We start from the raw sequence: 27,833 nt of genomic DNA, 5'->3' as shown, positions 1-27,833 counted from the left end.
GAGTTAGGTTTCGTTTTTTGCTGAAAGTCAGTCAGTCGAGCATTATCGCCTGCAGCAGAGAGACAGTGTTTCCAGCGTTTTTAAGCCTTGGAGTATCTTTGTCCGTAAGTTGACTACTGTTATTATATGAGAACGTTGTTTTGAGGAGGAACAATTGAGATGTTGTGTTGCTATGCATAATGTTTCTGTGTTAGCCGTAACTTGGCCGAATATGTTTCTAGCTGCCTTAACAGCTATTCAGGTAAGCTAATGTTAATAAGTAATGCATAGATTGCTAACAGGCTTCTGTAGGTGATTGTGTGAGCAGGAATGGGTAAATCTGCATCATGTTTAGTTGACAAGGTTCACACACTTTGTTTAATTCATGTGTTTATTTAAAGACCGTAAAATTTGAGCTGTGCGAAATGTTGATGTATATGTTTATGTTTATTTTCCTAGTTTTACATAAAAGATGAAAATGCACGCAACGCCTGAAGTCTTTTTTGTCAGCTATCTGTCTAGCATGGTCCAGAACGCTTGTGCGAGGACAGAATAAAACCGTTTTCATATACGTTCAGAAAAGGCGATTCCAGCACTTTACAGGCATGCAAAGGCTTTAAAACGTCGGCAAACGCTATGCAGTAAGCTCTTAATGTCAAAACCTTGGGATGATTGTAAACAGACATTTCAGACATGAATCACCATTGCTATGTCATAAAACTGAAATAAATACACTTTTTATGACATATAGACCTAACCCTCTACTTTGGCTGAAGAAACCAGTACAGTCATGAACCCGTCGATATATACGTTCAGAAAAGGCGATTTAACAAGCACGCAAAGGCTTTAAAACGGCGGAAAACGCTATGCAGTAAGCTCATAATGTGAAAACCTTGGGATGATTGTAAAAAGACATTTCTGACATGAACCACACTTGGTATGTCATGAAACTGAAATAAATACACATTTTATGACATAGAGACCTAACCCTCTACTTTGGCTGAAGAAACCAGTACAATCATGAATCCGTCCATAAATACGTGCAGAAAAGGCGATTCCAGCACTTCAGAAGCACGCAAAGGCTTTAAAAAGGCGGCCTACGCTATGCAGTAAGCTCATAATGTGAAAACCTTGGGATGATTGTAAAAAGACATTTCTGACATGAACCACACTTGGTATGTTATGAAACTGAAATAAATACACATGTCATAACATAGAGACCTAACCCTCTACTTTTAATGAAGAAAGCAGTACAATCAGGAAACCGTCCATATATACGTGCAGAAAAGGCAATTCCAGCACTTCAGAAGCACGCAAAGGCTTTAAAACGGCGGAAAACGCTATGCAGTAAGCTCATAATGTGAAAACCTTGGGATTATTGTAAAAAGACATTTCTGACAAGAACTACACTTGCTATGTCATGAAACTGAAATAATTACACATTTTATGACATAGAGACCTAACCCTCTACTTTGGTTGAAGAAAGCAGTACAATCATGAAACGGTCCATATATACGTTCAGAAAAGTCGATTCCAGCACTTTACAAGCACGCAAAGGCTTGAAAACGGCAGCAAACGCCATGCAGTAAGCTGATAATGTGACAACCTTGGGATAATTGTAAAAAGACATTTCTGACATGAATCACAGTTGCTATGTCATAAAACTGAAATAAATACATATTTTGTGACATAGAGATCTATCCCTCTACTTTGGCTGAAGACAGCAGTACAATCATGAAACCGTTCATGTATACGTTCAGAAAAGGCGATACCAGCACTTTGCAAGCACGCAAAGGCTTTAAAACGGTGGCAAACGCTATGCAGTAAGCTCATAATGTGAAAACCTTGGGATGCTTGCAAAAAGACATTTCTGACATGAACCACAATTGGTATGTCATGAAACTGAAATAAATACACATTTTATGACATAGAGACCTAACCCTCTACTTTGGCTGAAGAAACCAGTACAATCATAAAACCGTCCATATATACATTCAGATAAGCCGATTTCAGTACTTAAGACGCAATAAAAGGCTTTAAAATGGCGGCAAACTCTATGCAGTAAGCTCTAAACGTGAAAACACTGGGATGATTATAAACACACATTTCTGACATGAATCACACTTGCTATGTCATAAAACTGAAATAAATACACATTTTATGACATAGAGACCTAACCCTCTACTTTGGCTGACGAAAGCAGTAGAATTATTAAACTGTCCAAATATACGTTCAGAAAAGGCGATTCCAGCACTTCAGAAGCACGCAAAGGCTTTAAAATGGTGGCAAATGCTATGCAGTAAGCTCATAATGTGAAAATCTTGGGATGATTGTAAAAAGACATTTCTGACATGAACCACAATTGGTATTTCATGAAACTGAAATAAATACACATTTTATGACACAGAGACCTAACCCTCTACTTTGGCTGAAGAAAGCAGTACAATCATGAAACGGTCCATATATACATTCAGAAAAGGCGATTCCAGTTCTTCAGAAGCACGCAAAGGCTTTAAAATGGTGGCAAACCCTATGCAGTAAGCTCATAATGTGAAAACCTTGGGGTGATTGTAAACAGACATTTCTGACATGAAACAAACTTGCAATGTCATAATCCATGTAATACAAACATATTTTATGACATAGAGCCCTAATCCTCTAATTTGGCTGAAGAAAGCAGTACAGTCATGAAACCGTCCATATGTACATTCAGAAAAGGCGATTCCAGTTCTTCAGAAGCACACAAATGCTTTAAAAAGGCTGCAAATGCTATGTAGTAAGCTATGAATGTGAGAATATAGTGATTATTACAAATAGACCTTTCTGAAGTGAAACACACTTGATATGTCACAAACCATGTTATAAATACACATTTTATGACATAGAGCCCTAACCCTCTAATTTGGCAGAAGAAACCAATAGAATCATGAAACCTTGCATAATTACGTTCAGAAAAGGCTATTCCAGCACGTCCCATGCACACAAACGGTTCAGAAACATGGGAAACGCTGTGCAGTAAGCTCTTAATGTGAAAACAGGATGATTATAAATAGACATTTCTGCCAGGAAATACACTTGATATGTCACAAACCATGTCATAAAAACACATTTTATGACATAGAGACCTAACCCTCTAATTTGGCTGAAGAAACCAGGAGAATCATGAAACCGTGCATACTTACGTTCAGAAATGGCTATTCCAGTACGTCCCATGCACACAAACGATTCAGAAACAAGGGAAACTCTGTGCAGTAAGCTCTTAATGTGAAAACTTTACGATGATTATAAATAGACATTTCTGCCATTAACCACACTTGATATGTCATAAACCATTTAATAAATCACAGTTAATGACATAGAGAACTAAATCTTTAACCTGGCTGAGGAAATGAGTTTAATCCTGAAACCGTCATTATATGCACTCAGAAAGCCTGAAAAAAGGATGCCAGCACGCTACAGGAGCGCCCAAACGCTTTAAAACGGCAACAAACTCTATGCAGTAAGCTCTAAACGTGAAAACACTGGGATGATTATAAACAACCATTTCTGACATGAATCACAGTTGCTATGTCATAAAACTGAAATAAATACATACTTTATGACATAGAGATCTATCCCTCTACTTTGGCTGAAGACAGCAGTACAATCATGAAACCGTTCATATATACGTTCAGAAAAGGCGATACCAGCACTTTGCAAGCACGCAAAGGCTTTAAAACGGTGGCAAACGCTATGCAGTAAACTCATAATGTGAAGACCTTGGGATGATTGCAAAAAGACATTTCTGACATGAACCACAATTGGTATGTCATGAAACTGAAATAAATACACATTTTATGACATAGAGACCTAACCCTCTACTTTGGCTGAAGAAACCAGTACAATCATAAAACCGTCCATATATACGTTCAGATAAGGCGATTTCAGCACTTAAGACGAAATAAAAGGCTTTAAAACGGCGGCAAACTCTATGCAGTAAGCTCTAAACGTGAAAACACTGGGATGATTATAAACAGACATTTCTGACATGAATCACACTTGCTATGTCATAAAACTGAAATAAATACACATTTTATGACATAGAGACCTAACCCTCTACTTTGGTTGGAGAAAGCAACCAAAAAAAGGCGTACAATCGTAAAACCGTCCATATTTACGTTCAGAAAAGGCTATTCCAGCACGTCCCATGCACACAAATGGTTTAGAAAAAAGGGAAACACTGTGCAGTAAGCTCTTAATATGAAAACATTAGGATGATTATAAATAGACATTTCTGCCATGAAACACACTTGATATGTCATAAACCATTTAATAAATCACAATTAATGACATAGAGAACTAAATCTTTAACTTGGCTGATGAAATAAGTTTAATCATGAAACCGTCATTATATGCACTCAAAAAGCCTGAAAAAAGGATGGCAGCACTCCACAGGAGCGCCCAAACGCTTTAAAATGGCGACAAACTCTATGCAGTAAGCTCTTAACGTGAAAACACTGGGATGATTATAAACAACCATTTCTGACATGACTCACAGCTGCTATGTCATGAAACTGAAATAAATACACATTTTATGACACAGAGACCTAACCCTCTACTTTACCTGAAGAAAGCAGTAAAATCATGAAACCGTTCATATATACGTTCAGAAAAGGCGATTCCAGCACTTCAGAAGCACGCAAACCCTTTAATAAGGCGGCCTAAGCTATGCAGTAAGCTCATAATGTGAAAACCTTGGGATGATTGTAAACAGACATTTCTGACATGAAACACACTTGCTATGTTATAAGCCATGTAATACAAACACATTTTATGACATAGAGCCCTAATCCTCTTATTTGGCTGAAGAAACCAGTATAGTCATGAAACCGTCCATATATACGATCAGAAAAGGCAATTCTGGCACTTCAGAAGCATGCAAAGGCTTTAAAACGGCGACAACCTCTATGCAGTAAGCTCATAATGTGCAAACCTTGGGATGATTGTAAAAAGACATTTCTGACATGAACCACAATTGGTATGTCATGGAACTGAAATAAATACACATTTTATGACATAGAGACCTAACCCTCTACTTTGGCTGAAGAAAGCAGTACAATCATGAAACCGTTCATATATACGTTCAGAAAAGGCAATTCCAGCACTTCAGAAGCATGCAAATGCTTTAAAACGGCGGCAACCCCTAAGCAGTAACCTCATAATGTGAAAACCTTGGGGTGATTGTAAACAGATATTTCTGACATGAAACAAACTTCCAATGTCATAATCCATGTAATACAAACATATTTTATGACATAGAGCCCCAATCCTCTAATTTGGCTGAAGAAAGCAGTACAATCATGAAACCGTTCATATATACGTTCAGAAAAGGCGATTCCAGCACTTCAGAAGCACGCAAACGCTTTAAAACGGCGGCAACCCCTATACAGTAAGCTCACAATGTGAAAACCTTGGGATGATTGTAAACAGACCTTTCTGACATGAAACACACTTGCTATGTCATAAGCCGTGTAAGACAAACACATTTTATATACGTTCAGAAAAGTCGATTCCAGCAATTCAGAAGCACGCAAACGCTTTAAAACGGTGGCAAATGCTATGTAGTAGGCTCATAATGTGATAACTTTGGGATGATTGTAAACAGACATTTCTGACATGAAACTCACTTTTTTATGTCATAAGCCAAGTGATAAAAACACATTTTATGTCATAGATCTCTAATCCTTTAATTTGGCTATAAGAAACCAGTACAGTCATGAAACCGTCCATACGTTCAGAAAAGGCAATACCAGCACTTTACAAGCACGCAAAGGCTTTAAAACGGCAGCAAACGCTATGCAGTAAGCTCATAATGTGAAAACCTTGGGATGATTGCAAAAAGACATTTCTGACAAGAACCACAATTGGTATGTCATGAAACTGAAATAAATACACATTTTATGACATAGAGACCTAACCCTCTACTTTGGCTGAAGAAACCAGTACAGTCATGAAACCGTCCATATGTACGTTCAGAAAAGGCGATTCCAGCACTTCACAAATGCTTTAAAACGGCGGCAAAGGCTATGCAGTAAGCTCATAATGTGAGAATATAGGGATTATTATAAATAGACCTTTCTGAAGTGAAACACACTTGATATGTCACAAACCATGTCATAAAAACACATTTTATGACATAGAGCCCTAACCCTCTAATTTGGCCTTGGCTGATTAAATAAGTTTGATCATGAAACCGTCGTTATATGCACTCAGAAAGCCTGAAAAAAGGATGCCAGCACTCTACAGAAGCACAAACACGCTTGCTATGTAACAAGCCATGTAATACAAACACATTTTATGACATAGAGCCCTAATCTTCTAATTTGGCTGAAGAAACCAGTACAGTCATGAAACCGTCCATATATACGTTCAGAAAAGGCAATTCCGGCACTTCAGAAGCACGCAAAGGCTTTAAAACGGCGAAAACCTCTATGCAGTAAGCTCATAATGTGCAAACCTTGGGATGATTGTAAAAAGACATTTCTGACATGAACCACACTTGGTATGTCATGGAACTGAAATAAGTACACATTTTATGACATAGAGACCTAACCCTCTACTTTGGCTGAAGAAAGCAGTACAATCATGAAACCGTTCATATATACGTTCAGAAAAGGCGATTCCAGCACTTCAGAAGCACGCAAACGCTTTAAAACGGCTGCAACTCCTATGCAGTAAGCTCACAATGTGAAAACCTTGGGATGATTGTAAACAGACCTTTCTGACATGAAACACACTTGCTATGTCATAAGCCGTGTAAGACAAACACATTTTATATACGTTCAGAAAAGGCGATTCCAGCAATTCAGAAGCACGCAAACGCTTTAAAACGGTGGTAAATGCTATGTAGTAGGCTCATAATGTGATAATTTTGGGATGATTGTAAACAGACATTTCTGACATGAAACTCACTTTCTATGTCATAAGCCAAGTGATAAAAACACATTTTATGTCATAGATCTCTAATCCTTTAATTTGGCTATAAGAAACCAGTACAGTCATGAAACCGTCCATACGTTCAGAAAAGGCAATACCAGCACTTTACAAGCACGCAAAGGCTTTAAAACGGCGGCAAACACTATGCGGTAAGCTCATAATGTGAAAACCTTGGGATGATTGTAAAAAGACATTTCTGACGTGAACCACACTTGGTATGTCATAAAACTGAAATAAATACACATTTTATGACATAGAGACCTAACCCTCTACTTTGGTTGAAGAAAGCAGTACAATCATGAAACCGTCCATACATAGGTTCCGAAAAGGTGATTGCAGCACTTAAGAAGCACTCAAAGGCTTTAAAACGGCGGCAAACGCAGTAAGCATAGATCTCTAATCCTTTAATTTGGCTATAAGAAACCAGTACAGTCATGAAACCGTCCATACGTTCAGAAAAGGCAATACCAGCACTTTACAAGCACGCAAAGGCTTTAAAACGGCGGCAAACGTTATGCGGTAAGCTCATAATGTGCAAACCTTGGGATGATTGCAAAAAGACATTTCTGACATGAACCACAATTGGTATGTCATGAAACTGAAATAAATACACATTTTATGACATAGAGACCTAACCCTCTACTTTGGTTGAAGAAAGCACTACAATCATGAAACCGTCCATATATAAGATAAGATAATCCTTTATTAGTCCCACAGCGGGGAAATTCACAGTATTACAGCAGCAGCAGAGTAACAGGAGTAAGGCACTCAATAGTAGAAACAGGAAACAGTATAAACATTATCAACATTGTAAATAATAAAAATTAAAGCTAAATCTCTAGACTATTTACAACAAAATAAGGATAATAATAAAATAAAATAAAATAAGAGTTGCATATAAATCTGTATTGCACTTAGCCTATTGCACAATGAAAAATGTTCGCATTCTGAATGTAAGTGTATATTGTATTGTATGTGGTCTACTGGGAGCAGTGCTGGTTGTACAGTCTCACAGCAGCAGGAAGGAAGGACCTGCGATAGCGCTCCTTCACACACTTGGGGTGAAGGAGCCGGTCACTAAAGGAACTGCCCAGTGCTGTCAGAGTCTCACGCATGGGGTGGGAGTCGTTCTCCAGCATGGATGCTAGCTTGTTCAGCATCCTCCTTTCTCCCACCGCCTGCACTGGGTCTAGAGGAGTCCCTAGGACCGAGCCGGCCCTCCGGATCAGTTTGTCCAGTTTCTTCCTGTCTGCAGTGGAGATGCTGCCGCCCCAGCAGACCGCTCCATAGAAGATGGCTGATGCCACCACTGTGTCGAAAAAGGTCCTCAGGAGTGGCCCCTGCACTCCAAATGACCTCAGTCTCCTGAGCAGGTAGAGTCTGCTCTGTCCCTTCCTGTAAAGTGCAGCTGTGTTGTCTGACCAGTCCAGTTTACAGTTAAGGTGCACACCCAGGTACTTATAGGAGTCCACTTTTTCAATGTCCGTTCCCTGGATGTTCACTGCTGGAGGGGGATGTGTGCGCCTGCGGAAATCCACCACCAGTTCTTTGGTCTTCCCTGCATTGATCTGTAGGTGATTCCGCAGACACCAGTCCACAAAGTCCTGAATCAGTACTCTGTACTCTCTGTTGTCCTCATTTGTGATGCGGCCGACGATCGCTGAGTCATCAGAGAACATCTGTAGGTGGCAGTTGGGTGAGTTGTACATGAAGTCTGCAGTGTACAGGGTGAAGAGGAACGGTGCTAACACCGTCCCCTGTGGGGCCCCTGTGTTACAGACCACCATGTCGGACACACAGTCCCTTGTCCTCACATACTGTGGACGGTTGGTGAGGTAGTCCAGGATCCAGTGTGTTAGGTGATGGTCCACCCCTGCCTGTTCCAGCTTGTCCTTCAGGAGCCCAGGCTGTATGGTGTTGAAAGCACTGGAGAAATCAAAGAACATGATTCTCACAGTGCACCCAGGCTTCTCCAGGTGAGAAAGAGCTCCATGCAGCAGGTAGATGATGGCATCATCCACCCCAATGCCAGGCTGGTAGGCAAACTGAAGTGGATCCATAGATGAGCTCACCATAGGGCGGAGTTGTCTAAGGACCAGCCTCTCCAGTGTCTTCATCAGGTGTGACGTCAGTGCCACCGGCCTGTAGCTGCTGAGGTCCTTTGGGTGCTGTGTTTTTGGCAATGGCACCACACAAGATGTTTTCCACAGTTGTGGTACTCTCCCCAGCTTCAGGCTTGTGTTCAGAAAAGTCGATTCCAGCAATTCAGAAGCACGCAAACGCTCTAAAACGGTGGCAAATGCTATGTAGTAGGCTCATAATGTGATAACCTTGGGATGATTGTAAACAGACATTTCTGACATGAAACTCACTTTCTATTTCATAAGCCATGTGATAAAAACACATTTTATGACATAGAGCCCTAATCTTCTAATTTAGCTGAGGAAACCAGTACAGTCATGAAACCGTCCATATATAGGTTAAGGCGATACCAGCAGTTTACAAGCACGCAAAGGCTTTAAAACGGCGACAAATTCTATGCAGTAAGCTCTAAACGTGAAAACACTGGGATGATTATAAACAGACACTTCTGACATGAATCTAGACACTCACTTTCTATGTCATAAGCCAAGTGATAAAAACACATTTTATGTCATAGAGCCCTAATCCTCTAATTTGGCTATAAGAAACCAGTACAGTCATGAAACCGTCCATACGTTCAGAAAAGGCAATACCAGCACTTTACAAGCACGCAAAGGCTTTAAAACAGCGGCAAACGCTATGCGGTAAGCTCATAATGTGAAAACCTTGGGATGATTGCAAAAAGACATTTCTGACATGAACCACAATTGGTATGTCATGAAACTGAAATAAATACACATTTTATGACATAGAGACCTAACCCTCTACTTTGGTTGAAGAAAGCAGTACCGTCCATATATAGGTTCCGAAAAGGCAATTCCAGCACTTAAGAAGCACTCAAAGGCTTTAAAACGGCGGCAAACGCTATGCAGTAAGCTCATAATGTGAACACCTTGGGATGATTGCAAAAAGACATTTCTGACATGAACCACACTTGGTATGTCATAAAACTGAAATAAATACACATTTTATGACATAGAGACCTAACCCTCTACTTTGGTTGAAGAAAGCAGTACAATCATGAAACCGTCCATATATGGGTTCCGAAAAGGCGATTCCAGCACTTAAGAAGCACTCAAAGGCTTTAAAACGGCGGCAAACGCTGTGCAGTAAGCTCATAATGTGAAAACCTTGGGATGATTGTAAAAAGACTGGTGAATTTGATCTTATTGATTCTATAGTCGTAACATTAATTTCTATCATATTGGGCCTGGTTGAGTTTATTTAGTGGGACCTCAGGGTTTCAGTGGAAGCTGATACAGGAGGCAGCTGGACAGGAAAGGGGCCCCCCTGAATGATAACAAATGCTATATATGGGGGTTAGACGACCGGAGCCATTCTGGAGAAGAATGTATGTTTATACCTAATTTGGCTTGAGAGGAGCCATACATCGGACTGAGGCTATCTTAACTGAAACCAGATGTGGGCTATACGTAAACAGCGGGTACAAAACCAGGAGCTGAAATGTATGTGTCAGAGACTATTGGCTGTTCTCTCCAAGCTGTTTCGCGAAGGCTTGTTTGTGACTTCGACCTCTCCATGCTAATAAACATCTTTATATGCAAGAGACGTGTGTCACCGAAGACTTTGTTCCTACACCTTCACAGCATCACTACTAAAGAAACCACAAGAATTTGGCGTCACGAACCTCGGACGTGCTGTGGCCTGCAGGTGCAGACGACTGCCTCGACGCATCTACCTCCGCTCCTATTGTCGACAGAAAAGGGTGAGTTTTTCTCACATGTGTGAGCGCTGGTCCATTCGGTGAGGCTGTGCTGTTCTGTTGTGCTGTTTGGTCGCACCGTTAAAGAGCTTTGTGTGGGTGTGCCATGCTGCCTTGGTTGTGGGTTTGCTTCTTCGTTCTAAATTTTGTTTTGTTGCGTTGTATTACGCAGCAACAGGGGGGAGTATGGTAGAATAAAGGGAAAAAGAGTAGAAAAGAGTAAATAGAGTTAAGAAGAAGTTAATACCCTAGGAGAAACACTTTTGGGATTGATTGACACCATGCAAGCGTAACGCAGATTAGGGCCCTTTTTATCTTGTTAACAGTAAGTCATGTGTTTTCCATTCGCCACAGTGTGAAACTTGGGCCTTGAGAAATAAGTGTAATAGTCTAAATTTGGGGGAGAACACCCTGGGCCTAGGGAATTCGGTAGTTAAAGGTAATAGAGAAAAGTGAAGGAACAAAGAGAAGAAGTAAAGTGAAGTGTAAAAAGGAAAATGAAGATATAAGTAAAGTGTAAAGAGAAATAAGGAAAGGAAAAAAGTAAAGGGAAAAGGGGCTGCAAATGGGGAAATAAAGCCCTCTTGTAAGAGATTGCAATAGGCAGGCCGATAAAAACCTTGATTATTATTAGTTGATTCCAAGGTCAGTTTTATAATGAGTTTATAAAACTGGAGGTTAAAGTTGCAAATCCGGCGTAGAAAGAAGCCCCTCGCTTGTTGTTGGCCACTCGGGACTGATGCTGTCTTGTCGTTAGGATAACTTTGTCTCAAATGTAGCATATATTTAGAGTTTTTAAAGGATATGGAAAATAAAGGGAATGCGGCCATAAAGCATATGCTTCTGGTTGTATGAATGAATGGGAAATATTCAATCCCTGTGTGAGAGAATTTTTATGTTGAATTTGTATGTGTTTTGTTGAAATAATGTGTGTGTTGTGAAAAAAACTAGTCATTCTTTCTCTCTCTCTCTCTCTCTTTCTGCGAAAAAAGGGGGGGCAATTAACTTGTGTGTGTGTGTTCAAGGCAGTGTGTGCCTCCTCTGCTTCTTTCTCAGTGTGTGTGCTGCTTGAATTGTTGAAACTTTATGAGCCTCCAAGGGGACAGTTTAGAATTTGTTAATGTGTACTTTATGAATATGAATAAATCTATGAGCCTTTGTAGGGGACTTGATAGAAATACATTTATGAGCCTCTTATAAGGAGGACATAGTGAGATTAAAGTTATAAGCCCCACAAAGGGCGTATTAGGAGTTTTCATGAGCCCTAAGGACTTTTATTGTTTAGGGTAAATGAGGAGAGTATTTGTTAATAAATTAGGAATAAAAACCATGAGCTTTCAAGGGGGATTTGATAGAAAATGAGCCTTTTTGAAAGGACATGTAAGTTAAGTGATCCCTATAAGCCCCTGAGAAAGACTATTTAAAATAGGGTATATATGTTTGTTTGCTGGTTAGTAGGAGAGTATTTGCTAATATAGGTGAAAATAGTATTGGGCTGGTGCTGGGTCTGTTGTCTGTGTTCGTGCCTGGTCATCTCTTCTTGAGCTTTTTCTTTTCTGGGGTGCTGTGCTGTGTAGCTTTTGTGCCTCTCTCAACCTGATTGGGGTGACTCTTAAACTGCAGAAATCCTAAGACAGTCTCAATATACCCAGGGCTTGAGTACGGTCTCCATGGGAATGGTCCCAGGGGGTTCCAATGCTGGGGTTACTGTACTTGGGCTGGTCATTTTTGAGTATGCTCTGAGGGTGACCACTGAAAAGTGGCCCCTGAGGGTTCAAATTTGATTTTGCTCGGGTCTCTAATTGCTGGCTTGGTGCTATTCTGCAGTCACTCTCTGTCATGCTGTCAGGGGGGCGAGCGGGCTTCACGGTGGGGTGCCGCTGAGTGGGGAGTTCTGGAGAGTATGTTCAGGTGTGGATGCGAGAGTGGACAAACCTTTGTACAGTTCCAAAAGTTTAAAATATACCTTAGGGTTAAAAGAGGAGATTTGAGAATTATTAGGGTTGTGTGAAAAGTTTTGTTCTTGAAAGTTTGGAAACAAGGGCAGTGTGGAAGTGATGTGTATGAGAAATTGTGGGTGCATGAGGTATGCTAAGCCCCTGTTTTATGAGTGGTATAGAATTGTTTAACTGTGGAGTTGTGGGAGTGTGCTTGCTGTGCATGAATTGGAGGGTTTGTGCTGATGAGACTGAAGTGGTTGGTTCCGTTCTGTGAAATGTACTGAAGTTTTTGCTTGTTCTCTGCCTTATATGTATGCTAAATGATAATTGCTGTTTCTGATACACATTTTACTAGCTTTTGTGGAAAATAATAATAGCATTTTTTAGTTTGGGTTTAAATTGCACATTCATTTGTTCACATATGAGTAACTTAATGTATGCTGTAGTAGTAATTATGTTGTAGTAATTATTACAAAAAAGGGAGAAAATAAAACACAGAGACTTGGCAACAGACTGAGCTATCCTATTTGAGGTATTGTTTGGTTCAAGGTTGTTGGTGTGAGCCTGATTGTTTAATTTGTTGGGGTTTTAATTGGATTGAAATTTCGCTGGAGGTATTGGTATTGTCACTACTTGGCACTTATTGATGGACTTTTGATTCTTCTGAGGTTGGCAAGTTCCGCAGTGTGAAAGAAGGTACACAATGTGTACACAAGTGAATGTACACAAGTACACAAATAGAAGGGTTAAGTAGTTTTAAAATAGTTTAAGTAATATACTCTGAACAACTAGTTTTTAATTAGAAGGAGTATAAGGGGGCTGTTACAATGTCAAAACAGGTTACTCAAGTTTCAAAGGTAATTACTCCTGTTGATGTGGTACAGAAAAACAATCCTTTAATTAAAGGTATAACAAAGGTATCAGAGAAATGGTATAAGCGTTGGCCTGATATTGACCAACCTTGGCCAGTAGAGAGGACACTTAATTTAGATGTAATTAAAACAATGCAGGTGCTTGTGTCTACATACAAGGCAGATCAAAAGAAGGGTAAAAAAGGGGAGAAGCGTAAAGAAAAGAGACAGGTAGAGCTTGGTATGCTACAGCTGTTTGAGCATGAGGGACAGAAGCGGATGAAAGCTGCGCAGGAGAAGAGAAAGGGAGGTGAAGAAGAAATAGGGCAAAATACAAGAGAGACAGAAACTAATGGCAGAAGTTAATATGCCTTTTTCACATGTGGACATGTGGAGGAAGTGAAGTGTGAGGATACCTATCCCCAGCTTCCTGTGATCAGTCAAGAGGGCAACTATCATATTAGAGATGTGGATGATCGAACAATAGAAACAGGATGAGCGGAAACAACTATAAAGATGTATCCAACCTCCAAAAGCAAGAAAAAACAGAGACGTTTTGAGACAAAGGGTAAATTAAGAATCAGGAGGATGGAATCTGGAGATGAGGGTGATCAGAGTGACTGTGAGATCAAAGGTGGATATGACCCAGCAGTGAGGCGGATACTGGCTAGAGCGGAAAAAAGAGGAGACATAACTTGGAGGAAAGATGATTCAGGAAACGACAGCTCTGATAAAAGTGAGAATGGAGACAGTGATGAGGATCCAGAAAGTGAGGGATTTTCGTCATTTTTTCGTCAGGCATTTTTTCCGGCAACATCCAGTACCAGAATGGAGGAGGACAGACAGAGAGCCGTAAAAGAGGTTGAAAGAAGTATAGAGCAATGCCTTTCATATTTGGACAAATCTACTGGATTTGAAAGCCGAAGAGCACTGGAGAACCAATTAGAAGGACTGCAGAAGAAAAAGTTGCAAAAAGAAGGCTCTAAAAAATTTGATATGAAATATGTGCTGTGCTCCAGAAAAGGGAAGACACCTGAGAAGATGTGTCCAGTGGTCATTCGGGGACAGAGTTTGGAGTATAAGCCTTGGCAAAATACAGATATGTCAGATATTCTTGAGAAGCTGCCAACTCTCCAGGATGGAGCATATCCTTGGATTTCAAAGCTGGAGGAGATTATGGTGGGGACACAGCCTGCCATAAGAGATATTAAGATACTTTTAGCTAATCTCCTAGGTGTTCCAGCTATGGAAGAAATTTTACAGAAAGCTGGACTTAATCGATATGTGGGGACTGCTGTGAATGATCCAGAATTGTTCTCTGCGATTAGAGGTCGGATGTGGAGAGCGCTGAGGGAAACGTTTCCAACCAACGTGCATCCCGATAATATCTTTATTGAGCCATTGGGACAGGAAGAAAACCCAAGAGCGTATGTGTCAAGAGCTCATCATGTGTGGAGAAATGTTACAGGAAATGATGCAGATTTGAATCAAATGGAACAGTCAATTCTGAGAGCTAAGATACAGAAGGGTTTGCCCCTGTCAGTGAGAAGTTAATTGGCAGAAGTTGTTGGACTTGGAAGTATGGCCAAGGGTATATATACGGATCATATTGCACATCAAGTGGAACTGTATAGGAAAAAGGAACAGGAGAAAAAAGAACAGGACCAAGAGACTTTGAGGAAACTCACTCAAGTTCAATTAACAGACAGTAAGAAGAAGGAGAAGAATCAAGCAGTAGTAATGCAGAGTCAATTCTCAAGAAACCAAATAGCATCACAGCCACAGCCAAATCAGGGCCAGCCACAAGTGTTTCAACCATCGTCAGTAGTTCCAGTTGTTCCCAATTCACAGCCAGTCTTTGGTCAGGAACAGACCTGGAGAGGAAGAGGTCGAGGAACCTTAGGAAGAGGAAGAGGAGGACGGTTTAATGTGAATTTTCAACAGTTTTCAGAAGTATGCTACAATTGTGGAGAGTTTGGCCATTTCGCCAGGGAGTGTAATAGACCTGGAGGAAACTTCAGAGGAAATTTTAGAGGGAATTTCAGAGGAGGATTCAGGGGCCAATCAAGGCCATCTGCAGGGCCGGTGAACCTTTGTAGGGGTCCGGAACTGGGGTTTTAGGGGTGCCCAGAGAATCCGGAGGGGAGGTGTCAGCTGGTAGCGTCAGGGCCGGAGAAAGATCCAACGATAAAAGTGAAAGTAAATAACCAATCATTGGAAATGATGGTGGATAGCGGAGCTGCTTTCACATGTATTCGGCCTGAAGATGCTATACATTTCCCTATGTCTGGTCAATGGATTCGGACAATCGGATTTGAGGGAGTGAAACAGCTGATTCCTCTCACAGAACCAACTGAGCTCTGCTATAAAGATCAGAAAATTACAATACCCATACTGGTATCAGAACATACACCTATGTGAGGCCTCCAGAGTATCATTTTCATTGTACACTCAAGTATTTTAAGGATACTACTAAGTCAAACCCAGAGGAATGGTTGAGTCGTCAACCAGAGTGGACTCAACTACGGTCATGTTGTATAATTTTGGGACCACAAGGTGCTGCTATGAAAGTGGACAGAGATGACTATATGCAAGAGTAGTTTGATGTTGAGAGCAGTGTACCACATGTCACTCTGTGGGTGTCTGAGGAGTATGAGCAGAAGCATATTGGACAAATGATGCTAGAAGCAGAAGAAGCTGTTTTCATGCCATTGAAGGAGAATCATGCTATATGGAGAAGTGAGGATCAGAGATTTATTAAGATCATGATTACTGCTCAAGGTCAAGGGCAGCCGCAGACTGTGAGAATGATGCATGAAGCAATTTGTAGTGCTAAGGAAGATTTTGATCCTAAAAGAGAGAAGATGTTGCGGGAAGTTCCTGAGTGTTTATGGTCTCAACACAGCACTGACATTGGGCTTGTGAAGTCAGCTCATCCAGTGAGGGTTGAACTTCGGCACGGGGTTAAGCTTCCCTGGAAAAGTCAGTATCCATTGAAAGAAGAGGCAATTCGAGGGAGTGAACCACAAATTGAAGGACTTTTGAAGGCAGGAGTACTGAAGATTGCACAGAATCCACAGTGTAATACGCTGTTGCTGCTTGTGAAGAAGCCAGATGGAACGTATCGCCTGTTTCATGATTTGAGAGCAGTCAATGAAGTAGTAGTAGATTTTCCTGCAGAAGTGCCAGATCCGCATACTTTGTTAGCTCAAATTCCTTCAGAAGCAACACACTTTACAGTGATAGATTTATGTGGCGCATTTTTTAGTGTTCCACTTAGTGTAGAGAGTGAAGGTTTGTTTGGGTTTACGTATAACGGACGGTTCCATGACTACCAGAGATTGCCACAAGGGTTTAAACAAAGTCCTCATATCTTCAATAAAGTATTGAAGGATGATTTGACAGGAATAGATCAGATAATAAAGAGTACAGTAATTCAATATGTGGATGATATAACTGTTTGTTCACCAGATGAGAAAACATGTCAAGAGGATTCAATTAGGTTGTTACAGATATTGGCAGAAAAGGGACATAAGGCGTCTCAAAAGAAGTTGCAGTATTGTCAGGAGAAAGTAGTTTATTTGGGACAAATTATAACACTGGGACATAGGAGTATTTCTGATAGTCAGCTAGAGGCTATTTGTAAAATACCTAAGCCCAGGACAGTAAGGGAAATGTTGATGTTTCTTGGCATTGCGGGTTATTCTTCGGCATGGATAGAAGACTATGCTAGTTTAACGGGGCCTTTAAGAGCAATGGTTAAAGATACTGGGAGTGCTCAGCTTCACTGTAACCTTGTTTGGACGCAAGATGGTCTTTTAGCATTTGAGACGATCAAACAGAGATTACAGGAAGCCCCAGCATTAGCACTTCCAGATTACTCTAAGAATTTTTTGTTGTATGTGTCTACTTCTACAGGGGGTAAATATGCATGTGCAATTCTTTGCCAGCCAACGGGCACAGGGACAAATCCTCAGCCTATTTCATATTACTCAGCTGCATTTTCAGATGTAGAAATGGGGTTGCCGTTGTGTTATAGAGCAATGGTGGGAGTTTTTTTGATGTATGATAAGGCATCTTCTGTCACGATGGGTTATCCGGTGACAATTCTTACCCACCATAGCCTTAGAAATCTTTTGAACTATGGTAAATATATGCTGCCTATGCCTAGACTTATAGACTATTATAGGCTCTTAGAGCAGGAAGATGTTACCCTAGTGAGATGTGTCACAGTTAATCCGGCGGAGAATTTGCCAACTTCAGAGGATGGTGAGCCACATGATTGTGTTCAAGAAGCAGAGAGATATTCAAAGCTTAGGTCAGATTTGCAAGCTCTTCCGTTGTGTGAGCCAGATTTGGAATTTTGGACTGATGGGTCCTGTTATCGTGTGGGGGACACATTAATTGCATGTTATGCAGTGGTAGAAGCTCAAGGAGAAGACTTTGTTGTAGTAAAGGCTGGAGAGGTGCCACAGCCTGCTTCAGCACAGTTAGCAGAACTAGTGGGATTGACAGAAGCGTGTTTGTTGGCGGAAGGTAAGAGAGTGACAATATATACCGATTCTGCATATGCACATAATGTCTGTCATTTGTTTGGAGCGGTGTGGAAGAGCCGAGGGTTTAAGAAGACAGATGGATCTCCCATACAGCATCATGCTCAAATAGTGAAGTTGTTGCAGGCTATGATGAGGCCTAAAGAAATAGCAATAGCAAAATATGCAGCACATCAAGCAGATATGTCAAAGGTTACACGAGGGAATAAAGCAGCTGATGAAGCAGCAAAAGCAGTTACAGGAGCGAATAAATTGGGTAAGGTTTTCTTGGTTACTCATGAAGTGAGTATCGCCATGTGTTCTATGGGAAGCAGGAAAGGCAGTAATGCGGGGTAAAATTATTTCTTACTGCGCACATAAGAAAAATAAAGAAAAAACACATATTAGAATTGGAACAGTAAATTAAATCTTTAGAAAATGCCTATGCTGCATCACCACAAGAAAATATAATTAACAGCCTGAGGAAACTTAAATTGGAATTAAATGAAATACTTGATAAGAACACACAATTTATGTTGCAGAGGTTGCATCTGGAAAACTTTGAACATGGAAATAAATCTGGAAAATCCCTGGCCAATCAGTTAAAACTGAATAAAGAACAGCTATTCACTCTATTAAAGACTCGGTCGGTAATATTACTCATGTCCCACAACAAATAAATAACTCCTTTAAAGACTTTTATGAAGCCTTATACTCATCACAGATTAATCCATCTGATGCTGAAATTGAAGAATTTCTTAATGACATAAATCTTCCTAAATTAAATGAGGATCAGATTACAACTCTTGATTCACCGTTTTCATCATCTGAATTCTATAAGGCAATACAGCACCTTCCAATTAATAAAGCCTCAGGCCCAGACGGTTTCCCAGAATTTTGGCCTGTGTTAGAACCTACTTTTTTCAGGATGGTGACTCAAATCAAGAATAACCACACAATCTCTCCAAACATGAACTCGGCCAACATTAGCCTGCTTCTTAAACCAGGCAAAGACCCAACACTTCCATCTAGCTATCGCCCAATCTCTCTTATTAATGTAGACCTTAAAATTATTTGCAAAGTTCTCGCAAGAAGATTAGAAAAAATCACTCCATATATTATACATTCGGACCAAACAGGTTTTATCAAGGGCCGGCACTCGGCCGATAACACACGCCGACTAATAAATATAATAGATTTCTCTTCCATTAACAAATTAGAAAAAATAGTAGTCTCTTTAGATGCAGAGAAAGCATTCGACAGGGTAAATTGGAAATTTCTGTTAGCAGTTCTACATAAATTTGGATTTGGCCCATCCTTTATAAACTGGATCGAAACATTATACAGCTCTCCAAATGCACGGGTTAGGGCAAATGATCTTATCTCAAAAAGCTTCAGTCTGAATGTAAACATCAAAGGAATCCAAACAGAAAATACAGACCATAAAATAAGCCTTTATGCTGATGATGTATTACTTTTCCTCGGGAACTCACAAACCGCTCTTCTAAAGACAATCACACTTATAGATAAGTTCTCATCTGTATCAGATTACTCCATTAATTGGAGTAAATCAACAGTTTTGCCTCTGAATTGTAAATTTCAGAACATCATAACTACATCACTACAGTCGGGCAACATTAGATATCTAGGTATAATTTTTTCTCCCAGGCTGTTATATCTGGTACGACTGAACCATATTCCTCTACTAAAAACAATAGAGGACGATCTCAAACATTGGAACTCTCTACCTATATCTCTCATGGGGAGAGTTGCCACAATAAAAATTATGATTCTGCCTAAAGTAAATTATCTGTTCTTAATGATCCCTAATAAACCTTCTATTGCTTGGTTTAAGTCGCTAGACTCATATATTTCTAAATTTTTATGGAAAAGTAAAACATCTAGAATAAGCTTGAAGACTTTACAAAAGCTAAAATGCAGCGGTGGTCTAGAACTACCAAATTTTTATCACTATTTTTTAGCCAATAGAATACAGTATGTTTCAAGGTGGATGAAATCAAACCGTTCAGACAGTCCATGGCTGGATCTGGAACAAACACTCTGTGGGAAATTGAAAATATCTGACTTACCTTTCATTAGCTCCAGCATTAAACATTACAATTGCTTTAAAAGCCTTACAATAAGCACCACCCTGATAGCCTGGTGGGAATTCTTAAAGATGTCTAAGTCTTCACTAATCCCTTGTAAATTAACACCCATTTGGAACAATCCCGATATTTGTCGGAAAAAGACAGTACTGAATTTTTCAGAATGGCAAGAAAAAGGAATAAATAATTTAGAACATGCTATTCATGATGGGACCTTTATTTCATTTGAAGATCTTATTTTAAAATATGAAATTAGCAGTAGCAAATTTCTGGAATATCACCAATTGAGGTCCATCATACAGGCAAGATCTAATCTAAATAATCTAAATCTAGAAATCCCTGTGTGGATAACAGACTTTCTAAACCTCTATACCCCTAAACTGTTATCAAAAATATACAAGTTAAAAATTAATGATTCAATATCCCTTCCAATTACAAAATGGGAGAGAGATCTTTCCATCATCCCGGATGAAAACTTCTGGACACAGATATGTCTAAACACTTTTAAAATGACTAAAAATCCAAATTTACAACTTATACAATACAAAACTCTCCATAGAATACATTAAACAGGGCACAGAATGTTCCAAATGGGCCTCAGAGAAACAAATATATGCACTAACTGCACAGGTAATTATACTGAAAATTATATGCATGCTATATGGTCTTGCATGCCTGTTCAGAGATTTTGGCAGATGATATGTGAAGACTTATCCACATGGTTCCATTGTGATATCCAAGTCTCACCAAAATTGTGCATTTTAGGTGATATAAGTGAATTAAACATAGAAACGAATATATCACATATAGTTCTTACTGCCTTATGCATCACCAAGAAAACTATCCTCATGAAGTGGAAATCAAAAAATGATTTATGTATCACTCACTACAGAAACCTACTTTTAGACCACATTAGTCTGGAAAGAATGTCTGCTACCACTAAAAATCAATTGACTACATTTGAATCCCTCTGGTCCCCACTGATCAGCTCCATCACGTGATGGGGTAACCGGCTGTAGTCTTGTCTTGTGGTGTACCCAGCAGGTGGCTGGGGGTGGGCAGGGGGATTTGGGTGTCTGATGGCTCTTGGACTGGAGATGGGGGCTGCCGCTCTGCGGTTTCTGTGTGCAGGCCCTGTTGTTGATGGTGGGGGGCCTGGATGTGTGCGCTCACGGTCTTGGGGTGGGGATCTGGGGGCCCGTGGGGGTGGGTGCTGGCCCCGTCCGGGGGGCTGGCCTCCTCTGTGTGGGCCGGGGTGCGGGGTCTAGGGCCTTGGCGCCTGGGGTCGCCCGTCTCCCGTTTGGGCTCCTCCCTGCGCTGGAAGGGTCTGTGCCCCCCTGTGCGCACCGCCAGGTGGTGGGGGGTTTGGGGCGCGCCGGGGTGTCTGTCTGGCATTCCGGGATTCTGGATGCCTCCCGGGAGGAGGGGTGGGGCACTCAAGTAGGGGGACAACCACATAGGGCCGGTTGGTTCTGGACCCAGGACCACTGTGTCTGCGTGTATATGGGTGGGTGTGAAGTTTGTTGCGGGTGAGTGTGTTTGTGTTGGTATGTATGTGTGTGTGTTTGTATGTGTTTGTATTGTAATTGTGAGTATGTGCATTGTCATTGTGAGTATGTGTATGGTAATCGTGAGTATGTGTATGTGCGATAATTGTTGTCTCTTGTGTGCGTGTGGGGGTGTATGTTTTGTGCTGTGTCAGCTGTGTGGGCGGGCGCCGGCCTGGAGCGCGGTGGTGTCCTGGGGGCGTGGCCGCTTCGGGCCCTGGGCCGGCCTTCCCTGCGCCGCGGCCGGGTATAGGAAACCGGGGTGCCTAGTGAGCTAGCGCCAGCTGGCTCTCTTCCTCCGAGGGGTAGTTCTCTGCCTCTCGGTCTTTCTTATCCTGACCCTTCCCCTCCTCCCACTCAGTCAAACATCACACTACACATGGGGGTTCTGGGGGAGGGGGGCCCATGCTGCAGTGAGTAGAGCCACCTACCTGGCTCTGCTCGCTGTGATGCGTGATGTCCCACTCCTCCCCTTTTTTCCCCCCTTACAATGACACATTTCATGACACAGGGGGTAGGTGTGTCACTCAGTGGATGGTGGGTGGCGCTGCTGAGGTGACCTCACTTATCTGCTCACTGCTACCTGCCCCTCAATTTTATTTACACATTAGACATTGAGGGCCTTGGGGGGCAGTGTGTCAGTGTGCTGTTATTCAGTACTGCATTGCCTCTGTCCCTCCAATTTTAATTGCACTGTAGCTCGCACACATTCTTTTCATTTCGCACACATATTGAGGGGGGGGTGGGCGGGTCCTCTCACACCCCGGTTTGGTGCACCCTGCCTGGTGGGGGGACTGGCCGGTCGTTCGGGGCCGGGGTGGCTGCCTCCCTGGGTTGCCGCTGGCCCGGTGCTGGTGTCCGCCCGCCGACACTGTGAGTCCATGTATGTTCCGTGTGTGTGCATGAGTGGGTGACTGGCGTGTGTGAGTGTGGGTGTGTGTGGGTGCATATGAGCATGTGTGTGTGGACAGTTGGGCCTGGGTCTATGACTTGCTGAGCCTGGACATCTGTGGTACATGGTGGTGGGCAGGAGTTACCCCTCCCCGCTGCTTGCCGACTCCGCCCGCCCCCAGGGTATGGGTGTCCTGTGGGTCCCTGGGTGCATGGCTGGACATCTTGGCATGGTCCCTGCCCTGCTCCCTTGGCGGTTGTGTCCTGGGGGTGGTTTGGGCCTCTTTGGCATGGGGGGGGTCCTGCCGGGGGTCGGCCGGTCTTGGGCGCCGGGGGCCGCATGCTCGGCTCATGCTGGGGATGTTGGCCTGCCGGGGGGGTGGGCTGCTCTCTCCGGTCACTTGCCCTTTGTCTGTGGGCGCTCTGTCTGGGGCCTCCATTCTTCGTCCTCTGGGGTGTGCACGCGGTGGCCGTCGGAGCGTGTGGCCTCAGGTCTCCTGAGTTCCTAATGGGCTGTGGATGGTCCGGGTCCCCCGGGTCCTTCCCTATCTGTCTCTGGACCACGGGGGCATGGTTGCGGCTTCTTGCCCTCATTGCTGAGCACATTCCATGACACATGACACGTGGACGCGTACACACACATATACACATTGCTGCAAACAGTAGAATTGTGTGTGGTGGGTGGGTGTATATGTGTATATGCATATGTATAGATATGTAAACATGTGTATGTATGTAGCAGCAAATAGTAGAATTATGTCTGGGTGTATATATGTATAATTGTTTTTTTCCCCTTCTCTTTTTTATTTATTTATTTATTTTTATTTAGTTGTCTGTTTATTTACTTATGTTATTTTTTCTCTTTCTTTCTTTTTTGTTTCTTTTATTTATTTATTTTTTTTCTATTTATTTATTTACTTATTTAATTATCATTATTATGATTTCTTATTATTATTATCTTTTTTTTTTTTTCCTCCCTTCTTCTCTTTCTTTCCTGTCCTCTTTTTTATTGCCTGTCAGGCCTGGCCAAACAAATAAAATACAAACTTTAACAAGAATAGGCTTTAGTAACCTATAGAGCTTTTCTTGTGAAAACAAATATGTTTGGTACATCAGTACATTCGGATAACCATTCCGATTGCAAAAATTGCCAGACATGACAGGTTTAAAAAAAAAAGAAAAAAAAAAAAAAAAAAAAGAAGGAAGTGTTATAATGAACGACGTGAAGGACCGTTTGAAGTTGTTCGCAGTACAGGAACCGCAGTCCAGGTTAAAGGGTCTCTAACGTGGTATCATTTCTCACATTGTGTTAAAGCACCAAGCGATGAGTTGCCATGTTTGCAGAGTCATGATGAGGGTTCAAGACAGTCAGAAGGGAATGCAGAACGATGTGAAGAAGTCGAAATGCATAAAGATTTCCAGAGTCAAATTTCAGAAGGTGTGATTGTCCATGGGGTGGAAGATGTTGATGATGTTGTGTACATTTCTGATGATGCCAGAAGTGACTCTGCAGTTAATGGACAGGAAGAAGGTTTGGTGACATTGACTTCCAATATGTCCCAGAAACAGCAGAACCTATTTCAGTGGAGTGTGAAGCGTCAAAGGCCACAAAGGGCAGTAACTCAACTGGAGGAGCATTTGGGGGTTCAGTTAGAAGGAGGAGTCCAAGGCCAGTTCGGAAAAGAGTTAGACCCAAAGGGTACGAGAATTGAGGGAGAAAGGATTTTAGATAATTTAACTCTGCTAGATGAGTCATTTTCAACTACAGAAGCTTCTCAGATAATTTTGACAACACCAGATCCTTTAAAGACGGTAGTTAGAGCTAAAATAGGAAGAGGGGTTTATCTTCCCTGTCGATGTGAGAGATTTAATGTTGGTGGTAATAATCCTCCTCAGTGGAGAAATAGTCGTGGTGAAGATGTGCTGCTAGAGGGACCTGAAGTTGATGCAGTTCCTCATGATAAGAGGAAGTATCTTTTATATAATGCTATGAGGTGGTTCAAAGTTAAGAATGATTGTTCGCTTTTTGTGCGTAATGTCACATGGGAAGATCAGGGAGAATATACATGTACTTATTTCAAGCCACATTTTAAGTTTGTGCCATCTGGTAATGGGTGGAGAGAAGGCTACATAACTCATAAGGTGGTAGTTGTGTTAAAAGATGTCCTACTGGAGTACTTACAGCTGTGAAGAGTGTTCAGGGGGAATTACTTACAGCAACCACTCCAAGGGTGAATAATACACAGATGAGAGTTACTATTTTAGCTCCGGAAATAACTAAGAGTGTTAATACATCAATACAGGCTACTACTTTAGCTATGTCTCTGAAGGGGTTGAATGTTACTACAGCAATGGTGACAGCCTCTACTATTGTCACTTCAGGAAACATTACAAGTGAAGTTTGGACAAGGCTAATTTTGGCTAATGAAACAGAGACAACATCTTTGTTGCCTATGAACTCTGTAAATGTGACCCAGACATTTGATATGACATCATTAAAATTTAAAGAGGGGGTAAATGTAACTCAGAAGTCTATGCTAAAGATAGAGTCTAGTGTGAAGACTGGTAATGAGACTTTTGAAATTAGAGAACCAATGGTGGATGATGAGTTTTTTTATTCTGATTGGATATCAGAAGATATGATTGACCATTATCATGCATTACAGAAGAGAGAAGCTAAGTGGAAAGCATATGGATTTGATCCCTCAGCAATGAAAATAGCAGACCCATTTGCGGGGAGAAATTTATGGTTTCAGCAGTTGACTCATTCTGTGAGATCAGTGAGTAAAGTGGATGGTCCATGTGTAGTGAAGATTCCAGCAGCAGGTTCATGGTCTTTAATTTTAGAAGCGGTGCCGGAACCATTAGCCATCAAATGTCAATATTATGTAGTATCGTGGTTGTTATACCATCAACACTCGCCACATAATAGATGGATGGCTATATCATCGAATTTGTTTAGACCTCAGTTAGAATGTGCTTGGTTAAGCACATTGGTACTTGCCATACATAAATTTACTTGATCAGCATGAGGATGTGACGACGGCGATTCCTGATGCAATAGAGGTGAAACCAATGCAGGCTGACAAGTGTTTTTGCTCAAATAACACTCGTGGAGGTCCAGGGGTGTTTATGGGAATATCAGAGTGTAAGACTTATATGATGACTTTGGGTGATCGCACAAAGTATCCTTGGGAAAACTTATATGAAGTGGTTTTTCATTTACCAAAGCGAAAGTCGAGTGTAACTTTAATGGTAAGAAATCAAATTTCACCAGGAAATGTAACTATTGGGAATTTTAAGGACATTTGGTGGGTTTGTGGTGATAAAGCTTATATATTTTTGCCATATGGATGGACAGGTTGTTGTTATATGGCAACATTAAAGCTACCGTATGAAGTTTTTACTGTAGGGATAGGACAAGCTCCTCATGAGAACTAATACTCAAAAGAGTCATAGATTGACATTGTTGAAACATGATATGCCGCTTGATTACATTTTAGCTAAACAAGGAGGTCTTTGTGTGGCTTTGAATTTGACAGGAGACGATTGTTATACTTTAATTCCTGATAGCACTGATAACATAACTAATGTTATAGATGCATTGAAACATATACGAGATGCATTTGGTCCTTCTGAGGGAGCTGGATGGTCAGCTAATGCTTGGTTGCTAGAGAAGTTGGGTCCGTTGGGGTCAGCTATAGTTCAGGTTTTGATAGCAGTGGTTACATCATTGTGTGCAATGTTTTGTTTTTGTACGCTGATATTGACCTGTGTGAAAGCTATGATATTGAGATGGGTAGGAGTTGTGATGCCAGGGGAAAATGGTCAGTTGTCAGTCTAACAGATGACTGATATAGAAGAGGAAGAAGTGATAACACCTAAATTGATGGATAAATATCCAATTTGAGTATTGAGCTTATTATAATCTTGACATTTATTCTTGTCTTTTGTCATTATGTAATGGGATAATTAATTTCCATTTATTTGATTTATATTAACTAATATATTAATCAATATATTACTGTATGTCTGTGGTTTTGCAAAAAGATACTGGCTGGTGCTTTCTTTCTTTCCTCTAGTATGAGAAAAAAGGGGGGAAAGGCCACAGGGAATGCTGAAGGAACTTGTCCCGACAGAGAAAATAAAATGGACTGGAGGATGTTCATATTCACGACATCATTGACACCACGATGCTGGGATGACTGCCCAGAGTCAAGGAGGAGCTTCAGTGTGACACATTCTTATGTGTTATATATATACCTTTACAAGTATTTGTTTGTGTTCCATTATGTTATAATTGGTGATATTCTGTTTATTGTACATGTTTGAAGAATGATGTTTCTGTTATGGGGTAAGTACATTGGGACCTCAGATGTTTTTTTTCTTTTCTCGATGGCTAGAGATATGGTTGCTAGGCAGGGATAGGTCTGCTGGAAAGTCCGATGGGTTGACCAGCTGGAAGGTGGACATTTTTGATTTTATTTTCTGAGGTTTCATATGTATTTGCTAATTACATTTTAAGTGATTCCTTATCATCCTTTTAAGATTGACATGGAGTACAATAGGTGGTTGCTCAGGGCAGGAGGACCGTGAGAGACTTTTTCCTGTCTAGATTGTTTGATGGACATTTAAGAAAGAAAGCTGCCTGACAGGTTTTTCGTTGTGGCACTCCATGTACTTAAAGTATGCAAGTAAGAGCCTTTCCTTGGTTTTTTGAGACGTACATGTCCCAAAAAAGGTGGGAACTGTGGTGAATTTGATCTTATTAATTCTATAGTCGTAACATTAATTTCTATCATATTGGGCCTGGTTGAGTTTATTTAGTGGGACCTCTGTGTCCAGCTGGACAGGAAAGGGGCCCCCCTGAATGATAACAAATGCTATATATGGGGGTTAGACGACCGGGGCCATTCTGGAGAAGAAAGTATGTTTATACCTAATTTGGCTTGAGAGGAGCCATACATCGGACTGAGGCTATCTTAACAGAAACCAGATGTGGGCTATACGTAAACAGCGGGTATAAAACTAGGAGCTGAAATGTATGTGTCAGAGACTATTGGCTGTTCTCTCCAAGCTGTTTCGTGAAGGCTTGTTTGTGACTTCGATCTCTCAATGCCAATAAACATCTTTATATGCAAGAAA

At 41.2% G+C, this 27,833-nt stretch overlaps 1 long non-coding RNA gene across 1 annotated transcript; it reads left to right on the top strand.

The window, feature by feature from the left end:
- Positions 1-26: 26 nt before the first annotated feature.
- Positions 27-27,833, top strand: LOC119264358. Its single transcript, XR_005130982.1, has 3 exons — positions 27-104; positions 10,704-10,822; positions 26,771-27,833. It is a non-coding gene; the product is annotated as an uncharacterized LOC119264358 (long non-coding RNA).

The sequence above is a fragment of the Pygocentrus nattereri genome, chromosome 11 (assembly GCF_015220715.1).
Source record: "Pygocentrus nattereri isolate fPygNat1 chromosome 11, fPygNat1.pri, whole genome shotgun sequence".
Classification (NCBI taxonomy): Eukaryota; Metazoa; Chordata; class Actinopteri; order Characiformes; family Serrasalmidae; genus Pygocentrus; species Pygocentrus nattereri.
Note: the sequence above shows the minus strand (reverse complement) of the source record. Positions and strands in the feature narration are given on the sequence as shown.